Genomic DNA, 16,267 nt, shown 5'->3' on the forward strand with positions numbered 1-16,267 from the left:
ATCTTCAGTGTTTGTGCGTCGTCTCATCAGTTAGCAGTGTGGCTTATCGACGAGTGTGAACGGCTCTGTGTTTGTCTCTATGTGTCTCCTGTTTTATTGCCCACCGTTCTGTAACTTGTGTCTTCTCACTGTTTTTGCTCCTTGCATATTCTATGGCTGAAGAGCAGCGTAGTGTGCTGCTGACAGTCTGCCTGTTGTACAGGTTTTAAAATAACAATAAATTAAAAAAAACATGCATTGCATAAAGGCTTCCACAGTATACACAGTGGACTTTCTAAGGTTTATAGCTTAGCAGAGGCAGCGTTAAACCTTTAGCTCGGAATAAAACGATAATATCGCATGTTTGTGTGAGCGTGTGTCGTCGCACCTGGCGTGGGTCTTACCACTGCGTGGTGGACGTTAACGACATTGTGGGTTCAGTTTGCTTTGTTATCAATATTTATAGTAGAAATGAGAAGGAGAAAACCTCCTGGTTGGAGGGGGTTAGGTTACGGAAGACTGGTAACTCTTGTGGAGTTGGGAGGAATCGTTGGCTAAAGCAGCATTTTGTTATTCTTTCTCTAATCAGTACATTGTTCTAACGTACTCCTTTACTATGAGGTGCCAGAAAAAAAACCCGTTATCAAGATGTCAGATGCTGTCAGTAATTACTAGAAAGGGTCTCTATCAGAGATGACTGCTTGACTGTCGTTCGGTCTGCTAACTACGAGCCACTTGGCCTAACCAATCACCACCAACACCACGAACTACTTCGCTAATTCCCACAGGCCACTCTGTCTACCATCAGCGGCGGATACGCGCCCCTTGCGGGGCCGCCTGCATTGCCACCCGCGCCGCCCCCGCCAGTCAGCCCGCACGCTATTCGTTCGTTTCTTTCGTCAGTCGACTCGACTGAATCGAGTTATCGAGTAGTTGTACTTTCCTATGTAGCACGCGCGTCCGCGTCATCGTATTTTATACGCTTCTGTCTGGCACATAGAGAGCCAACACATACTTACGAGAAAAGTCGCGGCCATTCTAGTGATCTCGATACGTTATTCTGTCTGGTATTTGTTCGAGAAAAGTAGCGAATATTCTACTGTGTTCTTGTAGAGAGAACCTTCGATACGTAGTATTATAAATATGGACTATTTGCCGAATAGGAGGCTAGTTTACATTCAGAAGCAGAAATATTATGACTGAAAAATGAATAAGTAAACATTCCTAGTTGTAGCAAATGCAAGTGTGAAGATTAGTCAAGAGTGAGAGTGATCAGTTGATTGTAAAGTATTAATAATAGTAATTCATAGCAATTTCTCATAAAAACATTGCTACAGTAGGAAGAAGTTTTTCAACATTGTGGAATACAAAGACATGGCTGAGGTCGACAGTGAAGGATGACCCACTTAATGGCCTAGCTCTGTAGAACATTCGCCCTATCATTCATTGTCCTATTGACGATGCCAGGAAGAATAGGGGCATAGAATTCATCATTTAAGGAAGAGAACCACAATTGTAATTTTTTTTATGTCATAAGTTGGCATTGTCTTGTATATGTGTATAATCAGTTTAAATAACACTTTCTTAAACTTTGCATGTGACTTGATTTTATTTTTTTACGGTAAAAGTGAAGGTAGCTCAAGATATCTTTAGCGCCCCCTCCTTGAGGTTTTTCTGTATCCGCCGCTGCCTACCATACAAGCAGTGGCGGAACATGGGTCTGAATTCTATGGAGGCCAGGAAACGTAGTGGAAAACCCCTTTCCTTCCATTTTAACGTAAGCACACCCAGTGTTCCTAACGACAACCACTATTACTATTACTAAGACGATGACGGCGACATCTATTACTACTACCAGTGTTAATAATAATAATCACTGTTATTTACAAACGAACTGGTAGATTCGGCGTTTGTGCGTTGTTACTTATAAAACAAGTTAACTCGATGATCTTTCTTCTTTACGAGTCTTTTGATGACATCGCCATACCATGTCTCTCAGCTTTCAATTATTGGCAGTACTGGTTTTTCAACTGAGGTACAAACAAGTGGTATAAGCGATCTAGGGCCACACCGTCCCTCAAATATGGTTTTACACATTTAAGACAAGTAAAACTCCTTTCAACTGAAACAATAGTTGCAGGAATGGTGGCAATAGAACAATATACAGAGTGTATCAAAAAGAATCATCGGATTTTAAATAAAATCAAGCTATCATGTTATTTGAGACATGCGCGTGAACAATGTACTGTTGGAAAGGGCAAACTCTCGAGTCTTACATGGTTCCCTCTAGGTAGCAACAATGTGCACCCACTTCTGTTCTAGTAAAAATGGTATCGGACAACAGAAGACGTTTTGTGTTCTACGTTTTGCGCAGTGCGGGTCGGTAATAACTGCTCAACGTGACTTTCGCACTGGGTATGGTGTGTGCAGCACACAGCATTAGGCGATGGCATGAACAATTCCGAGAAACAGATTGATTGTGGAAAGGCAAATCGCCGGGCCGTCCCCGCTTCACAAGAAGTCCGCAAAAAATTGTTAGCCGTGGAGTTCAACAGCTCAGCATGCCCCCGATGTCCATGTGTCGTGTGCTGCTTGATGTTTACACATGAAACCATACAAAATTCAGCTACTGTAAGCTCTTCGTGAAGGTGACCAACAACAATGTGCGGATTTCTGTAATTTCGTACTTGGCAGGATGGAGGATGACAGTTTTATTCCACGCTTAGTGTTTAGTGACGAGGCAACATTCCATTTAAATGGAAAAGTGAACTCTCTCATAATGTGAGAATATGGGGTACGGAACAACCACATGAAGTTGTACAACATGAGAGAGACTCTCCAAAATTTAATGAGTTTTGTGCAGTTTCACAAGAAAAGGTTTACGGTCCATTTTTCTTTGCCGAGAACACTGTTGCAGGAAGCACAATCTTCATATTCTTGAAAACTTTCTTTTACCAGAGTTGGAGATGATTCGAACGACTTCATTTGCTAACAGGATGGGTAACCGCCACATTGGCATCGGGAAGTGCGGGAATTTTTAAATCAAGGGATTACTGAATGATGGATCGATCACATTGGACCAAATGATTCAGACTTACATTACTGGCCTCCAAGGTCACCGGAGCTGACTGCATATGACTATTTCTTGCGGATGTTTATAAAAGACTGTTTATGTGCCTCCGTTACCAACAACAATGAATGAACTGAGACATAACAGCAGCGGTGGAAGCTGTAGCTCAAGACATGCTCGCTGCAGTGTGGGAACAATTTGAGTACCGCATTTCAAGGGAGGAATATTGAACATCTATGAAAAGGTATGAAAACAATTTTTTGAGTTTCCCGTTCATCAAAAAACGAAATTCATTGTATATGTTCATTAGTTTCAGAAATACAGACGTACCTAATCGGATGATTCTTTTTGGTACACCCTGTAGTTTGAAATATTCTGTAAGAATTTGGCCCGTTTCGATCTCAATCATTCTTTTGGTATCGTCTCCAAAACTGAAAGAGCGAAATGTTACGTTATGCTGGGAATTTATCACAATGTGAAAATCTTGTTACCAGCTGTGTTACAATATTTTCCAATACCTCGAAGTACACCTGCTTGTAATTTGACATCAATGGATTGCCAATGCCTTCATCCACCATTTCAGCTCTATTGGTGGAAGCTTCGGGTTGAGAATTAGTCGAGAGTTTCGTGGAACTTAAAAAATGAATCAATTTATCCTCATTTTTTAAGATTTTTATGAACGCTATGCATTCTGAGACAGCACTGTTGCAAATCTGTGCATCATTTGTATTCTTCTGAAGAATGTTGAAAAGCAGTTCAGTTTTTAAAAAGACTTTGAAAAACAGATGAAAAGTAAAGTCAAAGTCTACGAGAGTTTTTGAAATTCCAAGACCTCTCTTGTAGTCGTTCCACTAGAGTCTAGAGTGTCAATTACTTCATTTAAAATCTCAGTTAGCTCCGGATGGTTTTCGTGGATGGCAGATATTATTCTGGCATTACAGTTGCATCTCATTTCACTATTCGAAGAAATGAATTTACCAACAATACTTTCGAGGATTGTTGTGCGTTTGGAAGGGCAGTTGAAGAAATCAGGAATACCCTGAAGCACTGATAAAAAGTATCCTTAGATATTGGTATTATACAAGAGCAGTTCTACTCCAAAACTAAATTCAAACGATGTGCAAACAATTGAGTTAAAATACCTGTGGGGGCAATTTTATGGACCGCAGTTTGCAGGCCATTTGATTCTCCTGCCAGAAGGAAGCGCAATCCTAAGTTTGGACCGCCAATTTGTTCTTCGTATCATAATTCCGAAAGACGTCACTTAGCACAGTGAATAAAGCAGTGGCAGTTCTAGCTTGATTAACAACGCCTGTCATCGTCCGCAACGCAGGCATAAAATGAGGTTCTATCCACTTGAATCTATATATTCACAAATTCTCTCATTTTTACATTGAATCACAGCGTTCTGTATAGTTTCTGAGAATTCCTGGAAATAGTCCATTTTCTTCCAGTTTGGTTTCAAATCTTCATTCCCGTTTAGCAGAAGTTTAAGAATGGTTCTGAAGAGAATCCTCTGTCTCGTCATGACCTCCTGCTTATACGAAAGTTTCAGTTAGTATTTTCATGATGTCTGTTAACTTTCACTTAATTTTTGTGCCTAATTTTCATCAGTTTGTGATATTCATTAAGTACACTACTGGCCACTAAAATTGCTACACCAGGAAGAAATGCAGATGATAAACGGGTATTCATTGGACAAACATATTATACTAGAACTGACATGTGATTACATTTTCACGCAATGTGGGTGCATAAATCCTGAGAAATCAGTACCCAGAACAACCACCTCTGGCCATAATTACTGCCTTGATACGCCTGGGCATTGGGTCAAACAGAGCCCATGCAGCTTCAACACGATACCACAGTTCATCAAGAGTAGTGCCTGGCGTATTGTGACGAGCTAGTTCCTCGGCCACCATTGACCAGACATTTTCAATTGGTGAGAGATCTGGAGAATGTGCTGGCCAGGGCAGCAGTCGAACATTTTCTGTATCCAGAAAAGCCCGTACAGGACCTGCAATATGCGGTCGTGCATTATCCTGCTGAAATGTAGGGTTTCGCAGGGATCGAATGAACGGTAGAGTCACGGGTCGTGACACATCTGAAATGTAACGTCCACTGTGCAAAGTGCCATCAGTGCGAACAAGAGGAGACCGAGACGAGTAACCAGTGGCACCCCATACCATCACGCCAGGTGTTACGCCAGTAAGGCGATGACGAATACACGCTTCCAATGTGCGTTCACCGCGATGTCGCCAAACACGGATGCGACCATCATGATGTAAACAGAACCTGGATTCATCCGAAAAAATGACGTTTTGCCATTCGTGCACCCAGGTTCGTCGTTGAGTACACCATCGCAGGCACTCCTGTCTGTGATGCAGCGTCAAGGGTAACCGCAGCCATGGTCTCCGAGCTGACAGTCCATGCTGCTGCAAACGTCATCGAACTGTTCGTGCAGATGGTTGTTGTCTTGCAAACGTCCCCATCTGTTGACTCAGTTATCGAGGCGTGGCTGCACAATCCGTTACAGCCATGCGGATAAGATGCCAGTCATCTCGACTGCTAGTGATTCGAGGCCGTTGGTATCCAGCACGGGGTTCCGTATTACCCTCCTGAACCCGCCGATTTCATATTCTGCTAATAGTCATTGGATCTTGACCAACGCGAGCAGCAATGCCGCGATACGATAAACCGAAATCGCGATAGACTATAATCCGACCTTTATCAAAGTCGGAAACGTGATGGTACGCATTTCTCCTCCTTACACGAGGCATCACAACAACGATTTACCAGGCAACGCCGGTCAACCGCTGTTTGTGTAGGAGAAATCGGTTGGAAACTTTCCTCCTGTCAGCACGTTGTAGGTGTCGCCACCGGCGTCAACCTTGTGTGAATGCTCTGAAAAGCTAATCATTTGCATATCACAGCATCTTCTTCCTGTCGGTTAATTTTCACGTCTGTAGCACGTCATCTTCTTGGTGTAGCAATTTTAATGGCCAGTAGTGTAGCTCTGAAACTCTAAATCCTTGTTTGAAGATAAAATTACTTGGATGATCTTTACAAGATGCATGCCGTGCTAAGCCTCTTGAAAGATCCCTCAGATAGTCGAAAGCCTCAGTGGATCACAGTTTTGCTTGTGCTTAAGAACAAACATGGCGAGTGCATATGCTGCTGATACCATGAACTTTGGGATGCACATGTTTTGACCTTACCTTCCTGAAGAAGTTGTAGCACTGTCGTCCTTTCCAAAATTTCATGTCATTCAGTTTCACATCCCCTTGAAAACCTGAAAGCTCCTGCAAGAAAGTAATGATGTCTTCTCTCGAAAGCGTCACATCAGTCCTTGTACAAGGTTGGACTTGATACATATTCACTGCATATGGGACAACTAACGTTCGAGAAACCTAGAGAGGCGACACGACGGCTGCTGGCCGCCATGCCACCGAAGCGCACGGCGACACTGCTACGACAGCCTTACCCTAGTGACGTCAGCTTGTATGCGGCCTGACATGTGTCTGCTCTCGTCGCCATTTGCTTCGCGTCTCCGGCTGCCTAAGATTAGGATTAAGCTTGCCCTCTTTGACTTGCTCTCTAGCGCTGGCAGTTTAGATGAATTACGCAGGCTAATGTCTTCGCTCTCGCTGAGAAATGTGCATAAAGGTTTGTAGTAAAAACAATTATTGCTACTGCTACTGCTTCTGCCACAGAAAAGAGAGGAGGCCCAGCCTCCTTTGCCTCCACTGATCAACCGACACTGCATACAAAAGAGTAGTTCCAAATAGTAACTTGTTCCTGCTATTCACAGAAATTGCGTTATGCTAACTCTCTTAGACAGAAATAGACAATCTTTGTTCAACATTATTCCAATGAATATTATAAAACGCTACTTCGCTTGCAGTTACTGTGTGTCAATATCGCCGTCTTCTCGTAGTTGTGCTTACTGCTCCAGAGTGTTACTGTCCTCTGAATGTTTGGTACTGAGACTGAACCTCACTCTACTCAGTGCTACATGATCCTTTTATATCATTCTTAATTGACTCTGGTTGCACATGGTTTTCTTCAATCTCTTTCTGGAACATTCCTTTGGACCCATCCCTCGACATGCGACCGCATTAATGTTTCATTACGTCTCTAAATCGTACTCGGTATTCTTCCATTACCCCCATTGGAAAGTTTTCCTGTTCTTCTCTTGACTTCGACGCTAGGAGCCGTGTGCTGCTACTTGCTGGCGTGTTTGACCAGTCTGAAGTAACTAAATAGTGTCGAGCTGCTTTGGAAAGTGTTGCCTGCCCCCAATATCCTGTTTGGCTTCACTTTCTTGTTGTGATCCGACATGTTATAAAATTTGTTAAACTTTTCTAAGCTCACAATACCTACACCAAAATTACATTAACGTGCATTATCCAAAATGCCATTAACACATTTAAAATATAGTTACAACATTTTTTGCGTAATTTTCTCTTATCCTCCACCGGAAAGAAAACATCCTAACGTCTAGTGATTATTATCACTCTGGTATCTGCACAGCGTAGAAATACAGTTATAAAATTAATTAAAATTATACTCATGTAAGTAACAATGGAATAAGTTTGGACCTTATTTCCTCACTCTAATGTAGGTTGTTCTTTAAAATGTGTGTGAATTCCTAAGGGACCAAACTGCTTAGGTCATTGGTCCCTAGACTCACACACTACTTAAACTAACATATTCTAACTTACGCTAAGAACAACACACACACACACACACACACACACACACACACACATGCCCGAGGGAGGACTCGAACCTCCGGCGGGAGTGGCCGTGCAGTCCGTGATATGACACCTCAAACCGCGCTGCCATTCCGCGCGGCGGTTGTTCTTTATCTATGAACTTACCAATGTCTTTTAACAGTTTACCTACTACTCTTAAATCATCTAAGTAGGAAGTAATATATACATCAAAGGTAATTCAAACTGTATTTCTGAGGTATTGATTTTTGTTTCTGTCTCGTCACAGCAATCTAAGTTGATATCTACGTATGGTATTACCGCTCTGCTGGTATAGTTTGCCTGGATTACTTTGTCTGATTGTATATAGACATGTGTTCCCTATCCTTCACAGTTTTCTCTGAAATTAAATTGTTCCTATTCCACTTAATTTAATATCCTCAGATGGATACATACTACACAAAATGGTCATGTCTTCCTCCTTAGGTATTGCATACATGTATATCGACTCATTAGCGCTTAAACTATTCCGTAAACTTCGTTGTAACGCAGTCATTTTCTTGACACAATTACTCGGTATGTGATTTGTCTTGCAATAATTTCGCTTCAGAATCTTGCTGGTTGTTCAATGAAATTAACCCAAAAGATTGTCTACATATAGTTATTTGTTTGTCCATTGCTTCACAATCTAATTGATCAGGTGATAGCTTACGATATAGTTTCTTAGAGCTGTCTATCAACAAATATTCCTTCTCTAGCTGTATGTAATCATATTTATCTGCATTAAAAGTCAATTCAATTTGTAATGGTAACATTTTATAAAATTTAAAATCCTTATTTGAAGTTAGTGGAATACTAATTACCCAACCTAATATACCATTGGTTACAAATATACCAGAACCCATAACTTTTAACAATACATACCCATATTTTTCGATTAGAGGTATTGGAAACTTTAGTTCTCTTAATTCATTTTCTGTTAGCCTTAGATATTTGACAATTTAACTGGATTCGCTATGTTAGAGGCAAGAATGCCCTTGTGGGCGTGAATGATACGCTAACTAATTGTTCAAACTCCATACTTAATTCATTAAATAAAATCTGTAATTGCAAGAGTTATTCATTGTCCTCATGAACGCGGCAGTCTTTATTAAAGCGTTTTTTGTAGTCCTCAGGGAGTAGGTAATGAATTTTTCTAGTTTAGCCATTCCAGTTCTGAGCAAGTACTCATTTGTGGTGATCGAATCTATGGTTCTATTAAAACCCGACAACATGGCTTTGACTACAGCCACTATTTCAACAACTGTTCTGATCTAGACTCCATACTCCATACGTGCGTTTTGCAATAAGCAGCATCTACCTCGTCCTAGGTCCAAAATAAAATTTTACTGACTTCTGCTATAAAGTTGAGAATTCCCCTTCTCTATCTACATTCTTGCCTTGTTATTTAATGTGTTAGCGACTTGATTTCTTGCAGTCGTTCTGCATCGTGCGTAACCCCGTTATTTAGCATATTACATTCTACCTGGCGAATGTTTAGTTCGACCAGTTTATCTTTACGCTATTGTATCACGCATAATCCTATTCTTCTCACGACGTGGAATTTTTCGCCTAGTCTCTTCAGATTCACATAGGTTACCAATTTCCGTGTCGTACTGATTACCTGGACGTCGCCTTTGTGGTGGTAATATACTCCTGATGATGCCTTTATCATGTGAATCTTCATGATCTTTGCCATCTCTCAGTACACTTGGCAATTGACAAGCGGTGATAACCAGCATTCACACCATTGCAGTCGATGCCATCATGATGGGTCTGTAAGCGAAATCCTTATCTTACTCCCTTACATTCCTAACTTCATCTTAGTAATGAGACTTGAGTCTATTGGTATGCACTTTCAGTTCCTGTCTCCGATTCGCTTTCATTACAGCATTAGGCAATTATTTTTATTACTTAACATGGGTCTCTGAACTGGGAATCCAACTATTTTGATCTCCTAACATCTTACTGTCTCATCATGTAGTAACACATTACCCTCTGTCAGAAATGTTAGGTAATGTTCAGCGTTGTCATACTATATCTTGCTCACTTCTTTGGCTTCTTTTATTTTGTGTCTCGCTATTGGATATCAGCAGCAACAGCAGCTTATCGGTTGTACATAGTTTATTTACATCATTTAGTTTAGTGCCATTCTAACTTACTTCTGAGCAGAAGTGAGCAGTAGCTGATGATTTAGCTGTTTTTAGTAGTGCTATATATTTTTGTTGCAAGAATTTGCATGTTTTCCGATCTTTCGTCTCGAGTGAGTTTACTTTCTGGTGTAGTTTTCCGCCTCAGAAGTCTCTAGCGCCGCTTGATTTACTTGATTCCACGATCTTTCCGAACAGTGAATATTCAACAGATCGCCTAACTCAGATTCTCAGAGTTTAATCTCGCGTTTTGTAAGTGTATATTCTAATCGTCGGTAGCGCATAGTTGCTCAGCTTTTTGTTTTGAGACTAGTGACCACTATATTCATCGTAGTTAGTCGCTCAATTGGGTGCCAGCTATCGCCTGTGACAAATCTCTGGGGTGTCAATTTTCGTTTTTAGCGTCTCCAATGTTTTCTTAATAGTCTATATTTGTCTAATTGGTTGCATGTTTTGATATTTAGGAAGTTTAGTCTAGCTTTGTTTGTTAACTATAAGTGTAAATTCAGGCAGTCTGTAGCTCAGTTGTCATTTCTTCTGAATAGCCCGCTACATAGTTCATTGAGGTATCAGCATTCCTCGGTTACACATCAGGAGGGTAACAAGTTGTTTATCTACGTTTCTGCCAACTTTTACTGATTACTCCTCAGATAGTCTTGCTAGGATGGTTAGGACGTGTGCCTGCTGTGCGCGGATGCAGAGTGAGTTGGCTGCAGTTCTCTACATCTACATCTACATTGATACTCCGCAAGCCACCCAACGGTGTGTGGCGGAGGGCACTTTACGTGCCACTGTCATTACCTCCCTTTCCTGTTCCAGTCGCGTATGGTTCGCGGGAAGAACGACTGTCTGAAAGCCTCCGTGCGCGCTCTAATCTCTCTAATTTTACATTCGTAAATTCAATTTACATTCAACAGTTGAATGTGGTTTTGAATGTGATCAGTCGCCTTCAGGCCACCGCCTCTGGGTGTAGCGGCGGCGTAGATTCTGGAGAGTTGCGTGGGACACGGCAGCTGTCGTTTGTTTCGCTCAAGGGCTCTACTGCCGAGGCACCTTCTAATGCATCCAATGCGGTGGACCTGCTGAGTGAGTGGCGGGTGGTAACGTGTTCGCGTCGCTCGGGACGGAGGGACAATGTGGAGGCTGGCAATATGGCCTCGCCTACTCACCCTGTGAGTGAACAGGGTCCGAGCAGGAACACTTGAGCAAGGGTTTGCTGGTTATTGGGAGCTCCAATGTTGGGCGTGGTATGGAGCCCCTTAGGAAGATAGCGTTCAGGGCTGGAAAGAAAGCCAATGTGCACTCGGTCTGTAAAACGGAGGGTCACATCCGAGATGTGGAGGCGGCCGTGCCTGCAGCTATCGAGCGTACAGGATGCAATCGTCTGCAAATTGTGGCTCACGTCGGCACCAATGACGCCTGCCGTATAGGTTCTGAGGCCATTCTCAGTTCTTACAGGCGGTTGAAGACTGCTGGCCCCGCACGCGAGGTGCAAGCACAGCTCGCAATTTGCAACATCGTTCCCAAAGGTGATGGGGTTCCTTTGGTTTGAAGCCGTATGGAGGGTTTCAAACAAAGGCTTCGTCGTCTCTGTGACGGTCTTGGCCGCAGATTTCTGGGTCTACGTTATCGCGTTTGGATTTGTACGACTTCCCTTGGGGTCAGGGGTGCGCTACACGAAGGAAGCAGCTACTCGGGTAGCAGAGCAATTTTTTTAGACTAGGTGGTAGTTCGAGGAACTCTCACGAACACTCGCCAGTCGATACACATACAGGGAAATCAGACCGAGTTCAGAGTAAAGACAGTTCGACTGTAAATATTTTATCAGTAAATTGTCGAAGTATTCTTAAGAAAGTTACCGACTTTACTGCCCTCCAGGAAAATTCTTAATCTGAAAACATTCTTGGGACTGAGAGCTGGCTAAAATCCAGAGTAAAAAAGTTCTGAGAGATATTAGCGAGTCTTGGAATGTTTATCGAAAAGACAAAAATCACACACTTCCATGCCCGAGGCAGCTTTCGAATCTGCGACCGTAGCGGTCGCGCGGCTCCATACTGAAGCGCCTAGAACCGCTCGGCCACCAGCGGCCGGCCATGCACATAGATCGTTGTATATAGGATATGTCTTAGGATTTTCGGTAGGTTAGCAAATAAGGCAGGTATATATTCTCGTACAAAATATTTATTAACTTTTGCAATACATTTACACACAGAAAACAACTCTCTCTTTATTTTTGTTAGGTATAGTTTTAAAAATGTCCAATTTAATTTTTAACTTATAACTTAAATCCACATCTGAATCGTCTATTTCTTTCTCCAACCAGTAATTTAACAAATACAGAGAATGTATATTTTCGAATTCTAAACCATCTAATTTTCTTCCTGTAAAGTACTTTTTTATGACTTTAGCTATTAGCTCAGTTCCTTCCTGCAGCTCTTCTAGGCGACAGTATTCGGGTATTTTAATTTTTCCTCGTATATCCTCCATGACGCTACTGTTATAGCATTCCACGTCTTCCTGTGTTTATGTCGGCAACTCCTCTGCTCCACATTCTTGCGGGATTTCTGTATAGAACTTTGGGTTTACAACTTTTGCAAACTAGTGTCCATTAAGCGTAGCTTTTCCAACAGTTTTAAACTCGGCAAATGGCTGTTCTATTGCTAGGTGGACAACATCCAGCTCACTACACGTAGATAGAATGTAACCATCCTTTTTTTAGCCGATCCAAATGGGAACAGAGCTTAATAAACACATTTTTCGTGTATCGCTTAATATAGTAAACGTACTCGATTCCATAGATTTCGGCCAGTACTCCAACACGTGACCAGTTTCCATTGCTGTTTACTGTAAATGTCAATATTTTATATTCCCCCTTCGTAGACAGATTTCCGTACAGTGTGTTTAAAGCCGTATGTAAACCTGGCCTGCACATCCGCAATAGTCTCTTCCTTTTCCATTTGCAGCTTGTATTCTTCATTTATGGCAGTTGTCTTCTCTGTATACTCTAGGTACCTTTTCTTTAGTTCGATGTCTTCCATTTCCAGTTTCCTTTTTCGTGCACGTAAAACATTATCGGTACAGTCTCAGACAATAAAACTGACCGCCGGCCGACCGCCACAGAGACTAAGTCCGAGTCATTCACTTAAGGTGGCCAATAAAACTGACCGCCCCTGACAAGTCCGGCCATATGCACAATCTGGCAACACTGTAATATGTGGAAGTGTTAGGAGGAAGTGTTGTCTACTTCCGAGACGTTGTCGGACTACGTGAGCCCGTGGTCTAGTGGTGTACTCGCTTCGGCGGTACATATACTAAAATTGGAACGATACAGAGAAGATTAGCAGTGCGGCTCTCGCAGCCGAGCGAAGCAGACGTGCGGTGTGTGCTCTCCGCTGTCAGAGAGAGCCCGCGCGCCTTGTTTACTTTCTTCGGCCGACACTAACGTAACGCCGTAGCGCTACAAGACCATGGCAAACCAATACAGAAGATCAACCTTAAAATTCACATTTCGGAACGACTTTACCCGACCAAAGGCGCTCGAAGTCGAACGCTTTTTAAAAGAGGAAGCCAAGATCCCGGCTGCCGACATTGTCGGCATTCACTTTTCGATCGTCAGTAGCACGGTCTATGTAAAGCTCATAAACGAAACTACATGCGACAAGGTGCTTCGTGAGATGAAACAAGAACTCCGCTTCTGCCACGCAGATGGCAATGTTGGCAACGTCGAGGTTGGCCATGCCGCAATGGGACTGCGGACTATCCGCATATTCGAACTTCCATTTGAACTCCCGGCGGCAGAAGTTGTAGCGGCGCTCCGACCCTACGGCACGGTACACGAACACGTGGCTGAAAAATGGACCCAGTTTAAGACGTATCCCGTACTCAATGGAGTACGCCAAGTGCGCATAGATCTCCAACGACACGTGCCATCCTATCTACAGATAGGAGGATGCCGGGCCATAGTTATTTATGACGGCCAGCCGAAGACGTGTTCCGGATGCGGCAAAGAAGGACACCTTCGTTCCGAGTGCCTCCAGCGTCGGATCACACAACTCCCACCGAAGGACGTTGCACCACCAGCGGCGAAGACTGTTCTACCCGTGACTTACGCGGCGGCGCTCACGACGTTCTCCACACAACAGACACGGCCGACCGCTTCAGCGGTACAAGAATCACTTTCCACGGACAAAAACCTGGATGATCCGCCGACCTGGTCAGTGGTGGAAAATAGTACTACGACTCTGGAGCTACCGAGCGCGACAGACATTGACGCCGGCAAGATGGCAATTGATTCCCTTATTGTACCGACCGAAGCGTTTGTTCCGGCGGAGCGTGAGTCAGTGCCGTCTTCTGACAATGAAGGCCATGTACGGAAACAGCGATCACCGAAACGCCGAAAGCGCCGTCGTCGGACCGTGTCGGAACACAGCGGTTCGCATTCGGCCGGGGAAGAGCAACTGACCCCTCAAGAAGCCAGCCGCGAAGCTGGGGCTGTTTCCACTGACTCCAACCTTGCAGAACAGACAGAAACACATGCAGCTTTCGAACATTAGCCCATTGACAGAAACAGTGAGCAGCAGGAAGGTACCAGTGCAGGCAGCGAAGTCGCCCGGTCCCTTACTACCCAACATTCCGAGGCTATGGAACATGAACAGACATCCGCGCCCGCTTCGTGGGCCGAGGACGTCGAGACACAAGATCCCGACCCGCGGCCAGTTGAGGCGCCGCCGGATCATGCAGCATAAGCAGCACAGGGAGGACCGCGTTTGGCGGGGGGTGACGTCACTTCCGATGTTCGCTTCTCTCCAACTTCAACATGGATAACCTCGCCCAAACAACGCGTTGCCAGGCTTACCGCCTGGCGACAATGAATATCAACATGATCAGTTCTGCTGTCAAGATCCAACTTTTGAAAGAAACCATACGAGCCATGGGAGTTGACTTTGCTTTCCTACAAGAAGTGAAAACGACTGCACTCCCGCACTTTTACGGTTACGCCACACATGTGACGCCCGGTAGCCCTGCAGACACCGGAGTGGCGATATTAGTGCGTGAAGGTATTGAAGTTACCGACGTCACGTTTCTTCCCTCCGCGCGAGGAATAGCATTTACGGCACTCAACACCCGCTTCATTAATGTTTACGCGCCGTCGGGTACCACAAGACGTCACGACCGCGCCAGATTCTACTCCACAGATGTCGCTCCCCTTTTCCTTGGACGATACGACCACAGCGTCTTCGCCGGCGATTTTAATTGCGTACTTCACCCCAAGGACCAAATCCCACATTACATGCCTTGTCCGGAACTGGGTGCGATGATCCAAGAACTTCACTTGTGCGACACGTGGGAAAAAGTCCACGGTAACCGCTCTGGCCACACTCATCTTACCAGTCATTCGGCCAGCCGACTTGACCGCATATATGTGTCACAAGATCTCACACAAGGTGTGGTGGACGCCGAATTATGGCCTCAAGCCTATTCCGATCACAGTGCCTATATCTGCACTATACACCTACGCCCCCAACAAGTCTGGCGCAGCAATGGCTTTTGGAAGCTCAACATAACTCATCTCCAGGACCTGGATTGCCGTCGGCAAGTTGCAGCAACGTGGACTGACTGTGAACGCCGCCACCCACGATACACCTCGACCCTGGAGTGGTGGCTCCTCTGTGCCAAACCAGCAATCCGTAGGACACTTATGCGATATGGCAAGGACGTGACTGCGTGGCATCGACAGACCCTCGATTTTTACTACGCGGCACTCAGGGACCTCGACGCCTTACCCCCTTCCCCGGAGAGACAACATGACCAAAGCAGAATCAAGGCTCACATACTATCATTGACGAAGCGTCGACTAGAAGGTGCAGTAGTCCGCTCGCGACGGCACGACCGAACGGTTGCAGAGGAACCCACTATGCACCACGTTGTGGCGGATAAGCGCCGACAACGTCAACATTTAATCACTCAACTCAGGACACACGACGGTCGCTTATGTACGACCCAAGCAACCATAGTGAAGGCGGTGGAGGATCATTTTCGTCAGCTTTACAAGGAAAGAACCGTCACTGACGAGGCCACTACTGAAGTGTTACAGCAGATAACACATACTATCGACGAGGCTACCGTGAGTGCACTAACAGAGGAAATCTCACTCGAAGAAGTCGAAGACGCCGTGGACAAAGGTGCGGCCAATAAATCTCCTGGACCTGATGGATTGCCCATCGAATTCTACCGGACTTTCCGTGACATCATGATGCCTCGCTGGGTTATAATGTTCCACGAACTTATGTCTCCAGACTGTGTTGTGCCGCCAG

General features: G+C 44.3%; 1 protein-coding gene and 1 pseudogene across 1 annotated transcript in view; both read left to right on the plus strand.

The window, feature by feature from the left end:
- LOC124556778 overlaps positions 1–16,267 on the plus strand; it is a 438,094-nt gene that overhangs the window by 133,915 nt on the left and 287,912 nt on the right. The window lies entirely within an intron of this gene.
- LOC124557498 lies at positions 13,241–13,300 on the plus strand (annotated as a pseudogene).

Source organism: Schistocerca americana, chromosome X (genome assembly GCF_021461395.2).
Source record: "Schistocerca americana isolate TAMUIC-IGC-003095 chromosome X, iqSchAmer2.1, whole genome shotgun sequence".
Classification (NCBI taxonomy): Eukaryota; Metazoa; Arthropoda; class Insecta; order Orthoptera; family Acrididae; genus Schistocerca; species Schistocerca americana.